The sequence below is a fragment of the Triturus cristatus genome, chromosome 1_2 (genome assembly GCF_964204655.1).
Source record: "Triturus cristatus chromosome 1_2, aTriCri1.1, whole genome shotgun sequence".
NCBI lineage: Eukaryota > Metazoa > Chordata > Amphibia > Caudata > Salamandridae > Triturus > Triturus cristatus.
This window is the reverse complement of record NC_140580.1, coordinates 766807654-766823967: the sequence shown is the minus strand read 5'-3', so window position 1 is coordinate 766823967 and position 16314 is coordinate 766807654. Positions and strand designations below refer to the sequence as shown.

The 16314-nt window shown below is 47.7% G+C and overlaps 1 protein-coding gene across 11 annotated transcripts in view; it reads right to left on the bottom strand.

The window, feature by feature from the left end:
- The window catches only part of SAMD8 (sterile alpha motif domain containing 8), a 206355-nt gene that overhangs the window by 38587 nt on the left and 151454 nt on the right, over positions 1-16314 (bottom strand). The gene's annotated exons all lie outside the window — the stretch shown is intronic.

Below are 16314 nucleotides of genomic sequence, written 5' to 3'. Positions count from 1 at the left end.
GGGAGTGCTCCTACGTACTGGGGAGGGCTTTCCATTGCAGGTTCAACTACAAAGAAATTAAATATTTTGAGGGGCAGTGCCTGGTGATTTGGCAATGGCAAGAGATGATGGGAGGTGGAGCTTCATGTGCGGGTTTGAGAGTAGAAGGTGGTATAATTCAGATAGGAGGGTCCTTAAAGGGTAGAATTAGGAATTTAAAAAGGGTCAGATGCCAGCTTTTATGTAGTTTTTAATTGGGAGGCAGGAAGGATTAATTGGGGCACAATGGATAGCATCTCTAGATCAAAACTGATGACTTTATCAAGAGGGAGAAGAAGGGTAATGCAGACTGGAATCAGAGTTGGTGGAGGATTCGCCTTCTGTCAGGACAGAGCAGCTGTTGCCGTGATTACGGTAACTCAAATTAAAAATGTACACCAAGGTTCCTAGTTGAGGGGCTAAGATGTTGGCAGAAAAGCAAAGGGGAATGAAATGGCAAAGGAGAATATGGTGGGATCAGTGGTTTCATTTTGCGAAGTGAAGGTGTGGGAGATAAAGACAAAGAATACATATGCCTCACTATACAGTAAGTGTCACGAATAGACTGATGATGAGAGAATGTTGTGGGGAAAGACGGTGCAGCGAAAGGCGCAGAGAAGGTTAAGGATATCAGTCAGAAGACACCTAACAAGATCAGTGCACATTAAAAGCAGCCCACACACCAGCACAAAAGGCAGGTGTAGGCAAAGTCTTGAAGCGTGTGCACACACATGGATTATTCTTCCATGACGGATATCTACATCCAGGGAACAAAATGTGCTCAACATAGTTAAACACCTAGTCACTATTTAATAAGACTGGAGTTGGCAGTAACCTTTTACAACAGTGTGAAAAAAGTTGATTTTGTGGTAAACATCTGGAGCAAGATGAGACTACAGGAGGCAACACCCCACGTAATTTAGCTGTTTTAGTACTCTAAGGGAAGTCCGCTCTCGGTTTCGGTCACCAGTATTTTTCCTCGTCCTCTATTTCTAGGTTGAGCCTAGTGCAGCGCGCATGCGCTGCACTAGGAGATGACCTTTAGAAATTGGTCTGCTCTTTTCCACACACTCGTGCATGTGGTGGCATCCACCTTGTGGGAGCGAGCAGCGGCGTACTCAGGGGCCATCTGTTTTCTAATGAGCTTTCACTTTCGTGCTTGTTTAAATATTGCCTTCTGCCGGTGGCAGGCTTCAACCGGCACCACCGCCCCGTCTTCTTTTTATTTGTTTCTTTACCGCAGCTGCACAGAACAGTCTCGCATTTGACCCTTTAACTTTTTTTGTTGACTTTTGTACCCCCATGCCCTTGGAAACTATCAGACCTCTGGCTCGAACTGGGTTCCCCAGCATCAAAGTGACGCTCTAGCCTTTATACCATATTGTGAGAAGTTGGCCTGGCATATGCTGTTCACTAGTTCTAGTGACCACCTTGTACCATGCCAAGCAACCCTTATGGTGTGGTTGTAAGTCAACCTTTTTGGACTAGCTGCCCTAGTGGTAGCGTAGGCTAAGCAGTCTTTGAGGCTAAACTCGTGAAGCGTGTTAAGCAAGCTGTTTTACCAATAGTAACCCCCTTTTATACCAATGAAAGGACACCACACAGATATATATTCAAAATATATATGTATTTATTTCTCAAAGTAACCCCTAGTCTCTTTATGAGCACAGGAGCACAAATCGTCAAACAAGATTATCACAGAATACACAGAAGTTGCACTTTATATGGATAGGCCCTGGTGGCCACTCGAACCATATACTAAAATAGTGGTATAAGTACCACGAACAGAAAAGGGAAAAGGCCTAAGGCCTCTAGAATCGCTGGGCCTACAAGGAGCTAACGTCAGTTAGTGACCAGGAGGTCCACGGGTGGCGTGTGCAGAGCAAATAGTCACACGCGTGCTCCCATAGGGTTCAATGGGTGCGTAAAAAGTACAAAGTTACTGCAAAAGGAATCTTCCGGATGACCTAGGAACTTAAGATTTGGAACACAGGCACTAGAGATGTATTACTACACTTGGGCACAGGTGTGCCAGCTTTACCTCACCCACAGGAAGCGGGTGCATAGGCCTCGAAGTGCGTCGGGTTGCTTCTATCTGTTCCGTGGAGCTTGAAGACAAAGATGCTGCAGGCGGTCGGTCCGGGAGAGATGCAGTGGATCCAAGAGTGGATCGGAGATGTTGAAGACCTGTAAGCAGAGGGGACAGTGTTCACAGTCACTAGCCAGTGACCAGCGTGGCACCAGGTGGGTACCAGGCGATGTCGGGTGCAAACAGGTGATGAGGGGTAGCTTGTCTCCGCAGCCACGTGGTCCCTGAAGGTCGACGACGTCCAGGAGTCGGCTCACGAGCTGTCCCACGCAGGCTCTCGCTGTCGGCGGTGTCGGCGACTTGATCGAAGCAAACAAGCCTTGGCAAAAGCAATTGTAGGAGGATTCGGAAATCAGCTGTTGGTTCTGACCAGCAAGGTCAGAGGGATTGCTCCTTTGGAGGGGAGCAAGGGCCAGTCTGGAGCAACCAGACCAGCGGTGTTTGTCGTAGATTTCGTCGCCAAGATGGCCACTAGCCAGCGGGCCAGCAACCGGTTAGGCGCGTCGAGTGGCAAAATGCAGAAGGGCCCCACGCAGATCGTGGAGATGCTGGAGGGCTCACCTTTGGTGCAGATGCTGCTCGAGGGTTGGGCTTCTCAGGACCCAAAGCACAACTTGGAGGGAGCCTCGGTTGTTGCACTGGTCAGCTTGTCGTGGTCGTTTCAAGATGGCTGGCTCCACGTGTCTCGGTGCCTCCACGGGTCTCTTCTTTGCAGGGACTGTGGATCGGGCGGTGAGAGGTCTGGAGGTCCAGGTCTTGTCAGTCTCTGGGCTCGGGCTCCGGCGGGAGGCGGCGGCAAAGCAGACGTTGATTCGCTGGATGGTGCTTGCGTTAGCAAGGTGGTCACTCCCTGACCACAGGGGAGATTTTCTTCAGTCTTCTGTGCAGCAGAATGTCGAAGTTCCCGTCTTCTTCTTAGTTTCAAGTTGATTCCAGGATGTCTGAAGTCTTAGGACACAGCTCCTACCTTTATTCGGATTCTAGGGGCCGGACTACCTGCTAGGTCCCTCCCTATGGGTGGGACCAGGAAGGGGGGTGGTTACACCCCCAATCCTTTGTCCAGCTCGCCCCAGGCCCGGGACTGGTGTGCCCCAGGACCGGTTTGAACTGGCATATGCACCGAGGCTCCTTGTGAGCCACAGGCATGTCTGGTTTCTTTCAAGCCCTACCTGACCAATACACAAAATCCTGTCTGGGGTGGTGCATGCACCTCCCCTGGCAGGAAACCCTTTGTCCACACCTCCCAAGCTGGAAGGACTCCCAGCAGCAGGAGGGCAGACTTGTGTCTGTGGTGGCAGCATCCATTTTGTGGAGCTGAGGCTATGTCTGATTTTACCCGGGTTTCAGGCACTGTACATGTCGTGTCCCTCTAGAAGGGTGGAATGCTAACCCCGTCGCCAGAATTGGCGAGGGGTTAGTATTCCAATTCGTATGACACCTTACTCGACATGTTTTGATAAAGCCAAACCAAAGATAGCATTTAACCGCGAGGTTCATAATGCACTTAAGAGTATATGGTATGACGATATCTGGAAACAGTAGAAGGAAGTTGTTCCGACCACTGCAGACAGGCTCAGCTCATGCCAGAGCACCATCTCACATGGAACCAAGCACTCTGCCTTCAGGATTGTTAAGGCCTGCCATAGGAGTGACTTATAGGTTACCAGGTGTCCCATTTAAGTTTAGGTATAGGTATACTACACCTAAGTAAGAGGTGATTACACCAACTTACCCCAGCTGAGTGATCAGCCAGTTGTGTCAGATTGTTAGGCCAAGCCTGGGGTGGCATAATACATGCTTCAGCCCCTGGCAGGCCTTGGATACACCAATGCCCTGGGTACCTAGTGTACACTGGTACAGGGGCTGACAGGGTGATCCAACCAATTGGGTATGTACCTAGGGTACATGGAGTCCATTTTACAGAGAGAGCAGATAGCCTGAGAGCCTGAATGGCAGGATCTCAGGCCAACTAAGTCGAAAAACCAGCTAGACACTAGGCAAAAATTTGGGGGTAACCATAGTCAGATATCCACCTTCCTACACAACCCCCCCCCAAACGAAGGGAGATAAGGCTGACCTTGACCAGGTAAGCCTATATTGCCCAAGTGGCCATATAAGGAGGAACCAGCACTGGCATGGTTACCCCCTGTCTCATGGTCCACTAAGCAATCCCTCACCCTAAGGGTATCAGAGGGTCTCCACCATAGGGAATCTCTACCTGTGGTGTGTCTTGGCAAAGTAAAAGGCTGGTGTTGAGATGGAGTACTGAAGTGAGTGTCCTCAAAGTGAGGCCTCAGCTTCCTCCAATCATCCTCCACCATGGATGCCTTTCTTTCTTTAACTGAGTTGCACTGTGCTCTCAGGGTCAGCCTCTGGCTACCTAAAGCTGGAGGCTGGGTCCCTTTTGTGGGCTTACTGGAGGGACAGGTCAGGTTTGGGGCCCTAAGGTCCCATGTTTGCCTGTGCCCAACAGAATCCCCCTGGGGGAGGTCCCTAACTACCTGTAAAGGAGATCCCTCAGGAATGTTTTTACCCATCACCTGACTAGGGCTACTAGCCAGGCAATCCTCATTCTTTTGATGGGGGGGTTCTTGTGGACAGGGGCCCTCTGGGGGTCCACTGGCCTCCCTGACCTCTGCAGCCCTGGGCTGACTGAGGCAGGGTAGAGAGAGGCAGGCTACCTGCACCAGACTGGATCCCACCTTGGAAGGGGCCACTGACATCAGAGGCTCTGCCAGGCCAGGCCTGGCTACCTCTGGGGCAGTTCCTTCACAAGGGGTGAGGTCAGATCCCTGAGGAGGCTGACCTTTTCCTAATGTCTGGGGAGAGGGAGACTTTTCTTCCTCCCCACTACTCTCAGTTTGTGTGGAGTGATCCATTGTTTCAGGCTTCACTACACCTATGTCAGTCTGAGTATAGGCTGAGACCATTACAGCCTTGCCAACCTTTTCAGGGGGGCACTCAGTTTGTGTTTGAGCTGTGACTGTCACAGCTCTGCCAGTCCCTACAGGGAAGTCTGTCTGTGCCTGGGCTGTGGCTACCACTGCCCTTCCAACCTTTTCAGGGAGGAAATCTATTTGGACAGGGGTTGTGAATGGCACAACCCCCCTACCCTTTTGTGAAAGGCCTACCATTTTAGAATGGGTGTCTTGTTCAACTCCAGCCCAAGCTGAGAGTTCTAAGTCATTCCCCAGTAAGCAGTCTACAGGCAAGGTTGGGGACACTGCTACCCTTTTAGGGCCAGTGACCCCTCCCCAGCTGAGACATACCTCTGCCATGGGATGACTGTTCTGTTTGCCATCAATGTTAGTCACCTGGTAGGAGAAACCGGGCAAAAGCTGCTCAGAGGGAACTAGCCAATGGGCCACCATTGTGATGCTAGCCCCAGTGTCTCTGTAGGCCTCAGCTTTTGTACCATTGATGTAGGGCTCCTGTCTGTACCTACCCAAAGTGTTGGGACAGGCAGTGAAGTTGGCAAACCCCATGCCACCATCACAGACAAGAGTGGTTGCTGTAGGGGAATTGGCTAAGCCAGGGTCCCCCTGTGTTCCCCAAGTAAACCCACCCAGATTTCTGGGGGCACTCCCACCACCTGGGGGATTACTGCTGACAGTAATAGGTGGTGTGACAGGAGTAATTGGAGGAACAGTTTTGTTTTTAGCCCTTGGGCAACCGCTGTCAGTTTTCCAATGCCCAGGAGTTTTACACTCATGGCAGTAGGGCTTTTTAGCTGTGGTAGAGGAGGGAGCTTGGGACCCACCACCCTGTGTGGAGTTTTGGGGCCCTGAGGAAGGTTTCTCTTTTTCTTTATCCCCACCCTTCTCTTGAGGCTTGGTGGTATCTTTCTTTTGGTCACCACCCTGGTTTTTAGGCCTGATCCTGGTCCTGACCCATTTATCTGCCCTCTTTCCCAATTCTTGGGGAGAGGTCAAATCTGAGTCTACCAGGTGTTGATGGAGAAGCTGGTTTTGACAATTACTTAAAATCTGCTCTCTCATCATCAAATTGTACAATCCTGTATAATCAGACACCTTACTTCCCAGCAACCAACCCTCCAAAGCCTTAGTGGCACATTCCACATATTCAGACCAGTCCTGAGTCTGTGTCTTCTGGGTGTCTCTGAACATTAACCTGTACTGTTCAGTGGTTAAGCCTAACCCATCAACTAGGACACTCTTCAGGACTCTGTAATTTCTGACATCCTCTTCTCTAACAGTGAGGAGTCTATCTCTGCCTCTCCCCTCAAAGGAGAGCCATAAGATTGCTGCCCACTGGTCTTCAGGAACCTGCTGCACTTTGCAGGCTCTCTCAAGAGCAGTCATCCATTTGTGGATGTCATCCCCACTTTTGTAGGGGGGCACAATCTTGGACAGGTTCCTATTGTCAAAGACCCTATCTTTGTCCCTAGGGACATTGCTGCCACCAGTGGGTATAGACCCACTCTCTCTAGGCTGCCTAGCCTTGTTCAGTTTTTCTTCCATCAGGGCTACTTCTAGCTCCTGCTTCCTGATCCTCAGCTGGGCTTCCTGCATTCTGGCCTCATGTTCCCTCCTCTGAGGGGTGGTCAGTCTCCTTCTGGAGTGACCTTGAGAGCCTCTAGAGCCATGGGAAGCATTGGAGTCACCTGAGCGATTCCTTTGCCTTCCAAGCCCTGTGTTAAGTCCACTGGGGAGATCCAATGGGGTGAACCCACTGTCAGTCCCCAACAGCCTTAGTTTAGCTGGGCCAAGTATAACACTTGGCACTGGGCTAGTTCTCCCTTCATCCCCACTCACATCTGTATCCCCATCACTTTCTTCCTCTGTGGTAGGCATCCCATCTAAGGGGTGACTATTGGAAGGGGGTACCTCTGTGGCATCTTCAGAAGGGGGGCCTCCTGTTCCTGACCCTAAGGGGGCTAACTGGGAAGCTTTCCTGAGTTCTCTCTGATTCTCATCATTCTGTAAGAGTTCTCTGAGCTCAGCAGAGTTTGGGTTCTTGGGCTGTTTAAGGCCTCTAAGAGTTGCCAAATGCCTGAGCTCATTCTGATTAAGGGTAGCAAAGCTGGATGGTGCCCTCTGGGGGTCACTCTCAACAGAGATGGGTACAGTGGACCCCTCTGCCCCGGCCATTGCTCTTAAGTGTGGGTGGATGTGTTGCAATCTACCTACACTTGGGTTTACCTACTAAACCTATCTAGTAGTTGTAGTCAGGGTGTGCTACTCCCTTTGCTCTACAACAACTAAGTTCAGTAGAACTTATGTATATCTAATCTTGTTTTATATGTACCTACAGGTACCTATGTGATCTTTCAATTGGTAACCAAGAGATTACAATGGTAAAACACAGCAAGCTCAAATCCAACCGCTGCTCACCAATGTGAGAAGTTGGCCTGGCATATGCTGTTCACTAGTTCTAGTGACCACCTTGTACCATGCCAAGCAACCCTTATGGTGTGGTTGTAAGTCAACCTTTTTGGACTAGCTGCCCTAGTGGTAGCGTAGGCTAAGCAGTCTTTGAGGCTAAACTCGTGAAGCGTGTTAAGCAAGCTGTTTTACCAATAGTAACCCCCTTTTATACCAATGAAAGGACACCACACAGATATATATTCAAAATATATATGTATTTATTTCTCAAAGTAACCCCTAGTCTCTTTATGAGCACAGGAGCACAAATCGTCAAACAAGATTATCACAGAATACACAGAAGTTGCACTTTATATGGATAGGCCCTGGTGGCCACTCGAACCATATACTAAAATAGTGGTATAAGTACCACGAACAGAAAAGGGAAAAGGCCTAAGGCCTCTAGAATCGCTGGGCCTACAAGGAGCTAACGTCAGTTAGTGACCAGGAGGTCCACGGGTGGCGTGTGCAGAGCAAATAGTCACACGCGTGCTCCCATAGGGTTCAATGGGTGCGTAAAAAGTACAAAGTTACTGCAAAAGGAATCTTCCGGATGACCTAGGAACTTAAGATTTGGAACACAGGCACTAGAGATGTATTACTACACTTGGGCACAGGTGTGCCAGCTTTACCTCACCCACAGGAAGCGGGTGCATAGGCCTCGAAGTGCGTCGGGTTGCTTCTATCTGTTCCGTGGAGCTTGAAGACAAAGATGCTGCAGGCGGTCGGTCCGGGAGAGATGCAGTGGATCCAAGAGTGGATCGGAGATGTTGAAGACCTGTAAGCAGAGGGGACAGTGTTCACAGTCACTAGCCAGTGACCAGCGTGGCACCAGGTGGGTACCAGGCGATGTCGGGTGCAAACAGGTGATGAGGGGTAGCTTGTCTCCGCAGCCACGTGGTCCCTGAAGGTCGACGACGTCCAGGAGTCGGCTCACGAGCTGTCCCACGCAGGCTCTCGCTGTCGGCGGTGTCGGCGACTTGATCGAAGCAAACAAGCCTTGGCAAAAGCAATTGTAGGAGGATTCGGAAATCAGCTGTTGGTTCTGACCAGCAAGGTCAGAGGGATTGCTCCTTTGGAGGGGAGCAAGGGCCAGTCTGGAGCAACCAGACCAGCGGTGTTTGTCGTAGATTTCGTCGCCAAGATGGCCACTAGCCAGCGGGCCAGCAACCGGTTAGGCGCGTCGAGTGGCAAAATGCAGAAGGGCCCCACGCAGATCGTGGAGATGCTGGAGGGCTCACCTTTGGTGCAGATGCTGCTCGAGGGTTGGGCTTCTCAGGACCCAAAGCACAACTTGGAGGGAGCCTCGGTTGTTGCACTGGTCAGCTTGTCGTGGTCGTTTCAAGATGGCTGGCTCCACGTGTCTCGGTGCCTCCACGGGTCTCTTCTTTGCAGGGACTGTGGATCGGGCGGTGAGAGGTCTGGAGGTCCAGGTCTTGTCAGTCTCTGGGCTCGGGCTCCGGCGGGAGGCGGCGGCAAAGCAGACGTTGATTCGCTGGATGGTGCTTGCGTTAGCAAGGTGGTCACTCCCTGACCACAGGGGAGATTTTCTTCAGTCTTCTGTGCAGCAGAATGTCGAAGTTCCCGTCTTCTTCTTAGTTTCAAGTTGATTCCAGGATGTCTGAAGTCTTAGGACACAGCTCCTACCTTTATTCGGATTCTAGGGGCCGGACTACCTGCTAGGTCCCTCCCTATGGGTGGGACCAGGAAGGGGGGTGGTTACACCCCCAATCCTTTGTCCAGCTCGCCCCAGGCCCGGGACTGGTGTGCCCCAGGACCGGTTTGAACTGGCATATGCACCGAGGCTCCTTGTGAGCCACAGGCATGTCTGGTTTCTTTCAAGCCCTACCTGACCAATACACAAAATCCTGTCTGGGGTGGTGCATGCACCTCCCCTGGCAGGAAACCCTTTGTCCACACCTCCCAAGCTGGAAGGACTCCCAGCAGCAGGAGGGCAGACTTGTGTCTGTGGTGGCAGCATCCATTTTGTGGAGCTGAGGCTATGTCTGATTTTACCCGGGTTTCAGGCACTGTACATGTCGTGTCCCTCTAGAAGGGTGGAATGCTAACCCCGTCGCCAGAATTGGCGAGGGGTTAGTATTCCAATTCGTATGACACCTTACTCGACATGTTTTGATAAAGCCAAACCAAAGATAGCATTTAACCGCGAGGTTCATAATGCACTTAAGAGTATATGGTATGACGATATCTGGAAACAGTAGAAGGAAGTTGTTCCGACCACTGCAGACAGGCTCAGCTCATGCCAGAGCACCATCTCACATGGAACCAAGCACTCTGCCTTCAGGATTGTTAAGGCCTGCCATAGGAGTGACTTATAGGTTACCAGGTGTCCCATTTAAGTTTAGGTATAGGTATACTACACCTAAGTAAGAGGTGATTACACCAACTTACCCCAGCTGAGTGATCAGCCAGTTGTGTCAGATTGTTAGGCCAAGCCTGGGGTGGCATAATACATGCTTCAGCCCCTGGCAGGCCTTGGATACACCAATGCCCTGGGTACCTAGTGTACACTGGTACAGGGGCTGACAGGGTGATCCAACCAATTGGGTATGTACCTAGGGTACATGGAGTCCATTTTACAGAGAGAGCAGATAGCCTGAGAGCCTGAATGGCAGGATCTCAGGCCAACTAAGTCGAAAAACCAGCTAGACACTAGGCAAAAATTTGGGGGTAACCATAGTCAGATATCCACCTTCCTACACATATCCTCTTCAGAACTCTTTTTTTAAAGTATTTGCTTTCTGCCGGTTGCAGACTTTAATCCGCACCACCACCCCCTCTTCTTTTTATTTGTTACTCGTCCGTAGCTGCACAGAAGAGCCTCGCATTTTCCCCATTAACTTGTTGACTTTTGTACAACCCGAAGCTAGCAGACTGCTGGCTCGAACCCGGTTCCTCAGCATCAAAGTGCAGCTCAAGCCCTTACACCATATCATCTTCATTCCTCTTTCTGCCTGCTCCCTCCTTTCCCGCACCAATCAGAGGTACTTTTCAAAATAGTGAAAAATGCCATCCGCACCAATCACAGGTACTTTTCAAAATAGTGAAAAATGCCATCTTGGAGACTACTGGGAACACGTAGCCTCGGGAGCAACTTTCACATTATCAAAATCGTGAATATTTTTCTACATAGCATTCATTTTTTCTTATATTAGGGATGACATTTCAATGTCAAAATTGTTTTTCTGTGCATTACTTATTATATTTTCACATTAAATGTACACTACACTCCATGGTGTTTTATTGTTTAACATTGTGTTAATTTGGATACGAGATAGGCAAAAACGTGTGTTAAAATTTCACGTAGTTGCATGTGAGCACGGTGGTTGTTCATGTAATCTTTAATGTTTTTTCAGGATTAGCTTTTAAAGTTCACAGTCACGTGTTGTTAAACTGCAGGGGGTGTTTAAATGGATTGGTTTTACCTACGCCAGTGAGAGTGGGTTTATAAACGACCAGCGGGTCTGGAGGACATTCTGTTGGCTCCATTGTGATTAAGTATATGTGGCTATGCTGCTGATTTCAATGTGGAAGATGTGAAAGTTTGCGAGCACCGTAAGTCTATTTTTATTTTGCCCATCTTTAGTTTACGTTTGGTCTATGTCTAAGCACAATTAGGGCATGCACAGGGTGGCATTCAGCATGGTGTTTATTGTTTACATGGAGTTAAAGGATGTATATTTCCGCACTAAATTTTTTTAATACAGTTTAGGTTTAACACATCACTTGGGATTCTTTGGTGAAGGCACACTTTTTTGAGGTATAAGTATTAATGGCATCTCTCCCTTTTTCGTTTAGCCTCCTCTTTTTTCATTCCTTCCCCATTTTGTCTCTCAATTTAACTCTATCCTGTTCTGTTTTTCTCTCTCTTGGTTTCTCTATTCTTCTCTCTTTTTCCCACTTGCTTTCTCTCGAATTATGACAAAGGCAGATCCTGTGGGTTTTTTCAACACCTTAATAAGAATAACACTGGGCTTCAACGTACAAAAGTGGGGTGCTTCATCTAGGGCATATGATAACTCGGAATGGCTTTTCACAATGTGCCCTCTCCTGCCTCATAATTCCGGTGGCCCTGGTTGTAGCGAATTTAAAACAGCCATGCTCTATAGCCATCGGCCAGGACCTTTTCCAACCATCTGCATTGGGCCAGAGTCTGACGGGGAGACTAGGCCATGCATACATTTGGGATTAATGCTTAGATGTGAAGGAGCAGTTGAGTTGAGACTTTACCCATGCAGCATGTTGTGGTGCAAGGCCGGCTTTAGCAGTAGTGGCGCCCGTGCGACAATCTTTCTTGTCACCCTCCAAATTATCTCTTTGGCATAGCCAATAGGTCTCGCCTTTGGGACCTTATAAGTGTTTAGCCATGCAACAATTGATGTTGTTGCACCAAGGATATTGTGCTGCATAACTAAATACTTATAAAGGTCCCAAAAGCGAGACCTATTGACTATGCCAATGCTTGTTATTTATCATGTCTGCATGACACATTGGTACCGATGACACGCAGGCATCGCAGGGAATAAACCTGCAAATCACGTGCATCTCCGCTATTCCAGACAAATTAGCTGAATAATGCAATCTCATTCTAAGAAGTGGAATCTGAAGATTTGGGTCTTGCGTTGGAAATGGACTAGCATCAGTGACAGTATGACAGGAAGGAGGAAAAGGAAGAGAAAGTTCAGATGCCCGCCATGGAGACAAGGCCTACCATTCTATCAATGGGGTTGGTCACCCAAGCACAGTAAAGGATTCAGTGATGTTCAAGTAGGGGGTGCTGGTTTCACTCTTAAAATCCTCAAGTCCCTCCAATTTTAAAACCAGCCCTTGTCATCAATACTGGCAGATGTGATGGCAATCTAAAATTTCCCAGGTTACAAAGGAAACTGGAAATAGGGCTTGCAACTACATGGGCACAGACTTTAACTGTGGGGGTACAAATGGTCCCATTATGTTACGGAGGTGACGAAGGTTGATGGGATAGGAGAGAAGACCATTATACAGCTCTACCAAAGACAGAGGTTCCTGAGCAAGAAAACATTTTCTCATGCAAGCAAAACCTATGCTGCTTAAGGCAGATCACCAAATCCTAAAACGAATTTTAACCTTGTTGCAGAGCTTTTCTAATGCAACAAGGCTCACTCTCAGCTAAAAGGACTATCAACCAAGATGTTTTGGAGTAAGAATGAATAAATCTCCAAGAAAAAAACAGCAGTGGCAAAGCCAATAGGTCTCGCCAATGTGAGGGTTATTGGCTTACCCAATGTATTTTAGTTTAGCCATGTTGTAGAGCAAGTCAGCTGCTCTGCAACATGGTTAAAATTTAGAAACAAGGCATGGGACATGCTGCTATTTAATATCTTATAAATATAATTTAAAAATAGTTGGTGGATGTCTGAAAATAAATAACGTGTCATAAATAGCTTAAATGGTTTCAATTGTAAATTGCTAAAACATTTTCTGAGCATGAAGGAGGACAGATAAAAGGATCATAAAAAAGTATGCAGGACGGTGACTGGAACACAGAGGAGGAAAGAGGATGAATGCAGGAAACAGGAGTAGTAATGAACATAAGCAAGTGGTTAACAGAAGGGAATTTGTTTAATTCGTTCCATGCATCAGGCGGCTGGGAGCTGGCCGACGCACCCACCCAAAGGGAACTGCTGGTGCTCCCCCCCGTTGGCAGTCCTTGGTGGCGCCCCCGCCAGGGATGGCAGCGGAAGAAGCGCCTCCCCCCAGCCCTCTCCCCGCATTATCGAGAACCTGGAGAGCCCGAACACACAACAAAGGGAGTTAGAAGGGTCTCGAAAATCCACAATATGGCCTCTTTAAAAACCTTTATCTGTCGCAACGTTGCATACGGACTCAGGAATTGCGAATCTCCTATTAACATGACAAGAGAATCTGGATTTCATTAAAGACTCGGAGGCTAACATTATGCATATCACTTTTAATGCGTCTCCAAGCAGCCGCATACATCGTAAAACATATATGTTCCAGAATAGAACATTCAAAGCAGGTAAAAGGCATGAGCCCATAATAAACAGCCTCTTTTGAATGTGGCGTAAAACAGGAAAGGTCTTCGAACGTTGAAGAAGTCGTTGAAAAAGTCATCCAAACAGTCCATTAAATCAAAACCAAACGAAGAATGTGAAGAACAGAGAGAGCGATGGATGTCTGGATCAGTTCATGAGAGATTATCTGAAAGAAAGGTAAAGATAAGTAGGTAAAATCTCCAAAATAGAAACTAAAGAGTAAAATGTTACTTGGGTAAACGAGGCATTCCTGAAAGGAGATAACAAATGTGAGTTAGGAATAATGATAAAAGTCACAATAGAAAATTAAAGCTGTAAATATGTTCTGATAAACAAATTCAGTAATAGAATACAAGAATAACATTAAATGAACAGTGAGTATTATTAAAGCCTCAGGGGAAAGGGTGGGTGGGAAAATATGAGCCTCCGAGTCTTTAATGAAATCCAGATTCTCTTGTCATGTTAATAGGAGAATCGCAATTTCATTACAAGATCGGAGGCTACATTATGCATGTTGGTAGCCATGTAAAACTACATCAGGCATGTGACTAATTGGTTTGCAGTAATGCTGAGTAAAGGTACTAGCATTAGACCAGTCGGCAGCTTTAAGAATATCATTCAATTTACCACCAGACCAGAAGGATTTGCTGGCCATAGCACCTCTGATCGAATGAGCTTGGAACAAGTTCAGATCGATGCCAGCTAAATTCATTACTATTTTGACACATCTAGAGATAGAAGAAGAGGATACAGCTTTGTGCGGTTTAACAAAAGAAATAAGTAGTTGGTTAACACCTGTAGGGCGAAGAGGATTCATTCTGCAGTCATATTCTTTCATACAGACGACTACGCAAAGTTTTTTGCATAAGTCGAAGCAAGGATAGAAAATAGAATCGGACATAGTCTTGGTTCTTTTAAAAAGCTTGAATTTGACTCAGAACATGTTATAGGACCTAGAAGAGATCTCCAGAGCTTTAACGTCGGAGACCCTGCGACAAGAAATTAGGCAAAGTAGAGTGGCCAGTTTGATAGAGAGGTTTTTTCTATTGAGGTGAATATTATCGGGCCAGCTGGAAAAAAGATCAAGAATTAGATTAACGTCAAAGAGAGATTGGTATCTGGGTTTGGGAGGTCTCCTGAGTCTAATGCTTTTGAGGACTCTACAAATAATGGGGTTTTTACCAACCGTCTTACCATTGACGAGAGAATGACCTGCGGAGATAGCGGACCTGTAACAATTAAATCGATCTATCGCCGAGACCTCGATCGAATTGTTTGACAAGAAAGTTAACTATGTTAGCGATACGTGCTTCCAAGGGATCCAAGTTCCATTCCAAGCACCGACGTGACCATGATTTCCAAATGCTGTTGTATCTGTAATGTGTGCCGGGGGCCCAGGATTCACCGAGGAGAGTTGCAGCAGATGACGAACGTTTTGAGAGTAGGTTGGATCTCCTGACACTCTCCAGGCAAGAAGGGTCAAGGTCCCTGACTGAACCAATGGGTGAGTTAGACCGTATGTGTCTGTAAGAAGGTCTGGTAGAGAAGGAATTAGGAAGGGGAGGTCGTAAGCTAGTTCCAAGGCCGTGGGGAACCATGCTTGAGATGGCCAGAAGGGAGTTACTAGGACTATGGAGCATTGTTGTTGTCTCACTTTCTGAAGGACTCTGGATCATTGAGAAGGGGGGAAAAGCGTATCCGTTGGTCCCCTTCCAGCACTGAAGGAAGGCGGTCACTGCTAGAGCACCCGGGTTGGGCATCCAGCTGAAGTAATTGTCTAGTTGGAAGGTTAGTCTGCTCGCAAAGAGATCTAAATCTAGAAGACCCCAAAATTTGTTGAGTGAATTGAAAACTGAAGCGTTTAATTTCCAATTGCTGCGGTCTTAGAGGAATCTCGAGTTCCAATCTGCGGAAAGATTGGTTTCTCCTGGAAGATATTCTGCTTTCAGTGAGATCTTGTGTTCCAGGCAGAACATCCAGAGTTTTTTGGCTAAATTTGAAAGATCCGCGGATTTCATTCCTCCGAGGCGGTTGATATAAGCAACAGCGGACATATTGTCCATCTTTAACATCACTGATCTGCCCTGAAGAGAATGTTTGAAACTCATGAGGGCATAGAGACCGGCAGCGAGTTCCAGATAGTTTATATGGTGAGAGGATTCCTCTTGAGACCAAACTCCGCCAGTATTTTGGTTTAGGAGGGCGGCTTCCCAGCCATGAAGGCTCGCGTCCGATTCTAGAATAAATTCTGGTGTAGAACCAAAGATTGCCCTGCCATTCCAGGCATCCAGGTTGTCTAGCCACCATGTCAGTTCCAATCTGGCTTCCTGGTCTAGAGAAATGAGATCCCCGTACCAAAGACCAGATCTTAAAGCTCTCCCTTTTACTCTTTTGAGAGCTCGATAGTTCAGAGGGCCCGGAAAGATAGCTTGAATGGAGGAAGAAAGGAGACCTAGAAGCCTGGCGAGTTCTCTTACGGATAATTTGTCTTGTTTCAGGACGTGTCTTATCTCCTTCCTGATTTTTGAAATTTTCTTCAGTGGGAGTAAGAGAAGGCACTTCGTAGTATCTATAGTGAAGCCCAGGAATTCCAGGGATCTTGAGGGAGATAGTATTGATTTCTCTTTGTTTATAATGAAGCCATGGTTCTCTAAAAGATTCTCTTAGGGAAGAGACGATCGATTTCATCACCTTGGTGAAACACCATGGGGCGGAGGAGAGGCCGAAGGGGAGGGCTTGGAACTGGAAGAGGTGATTCTTCCACATA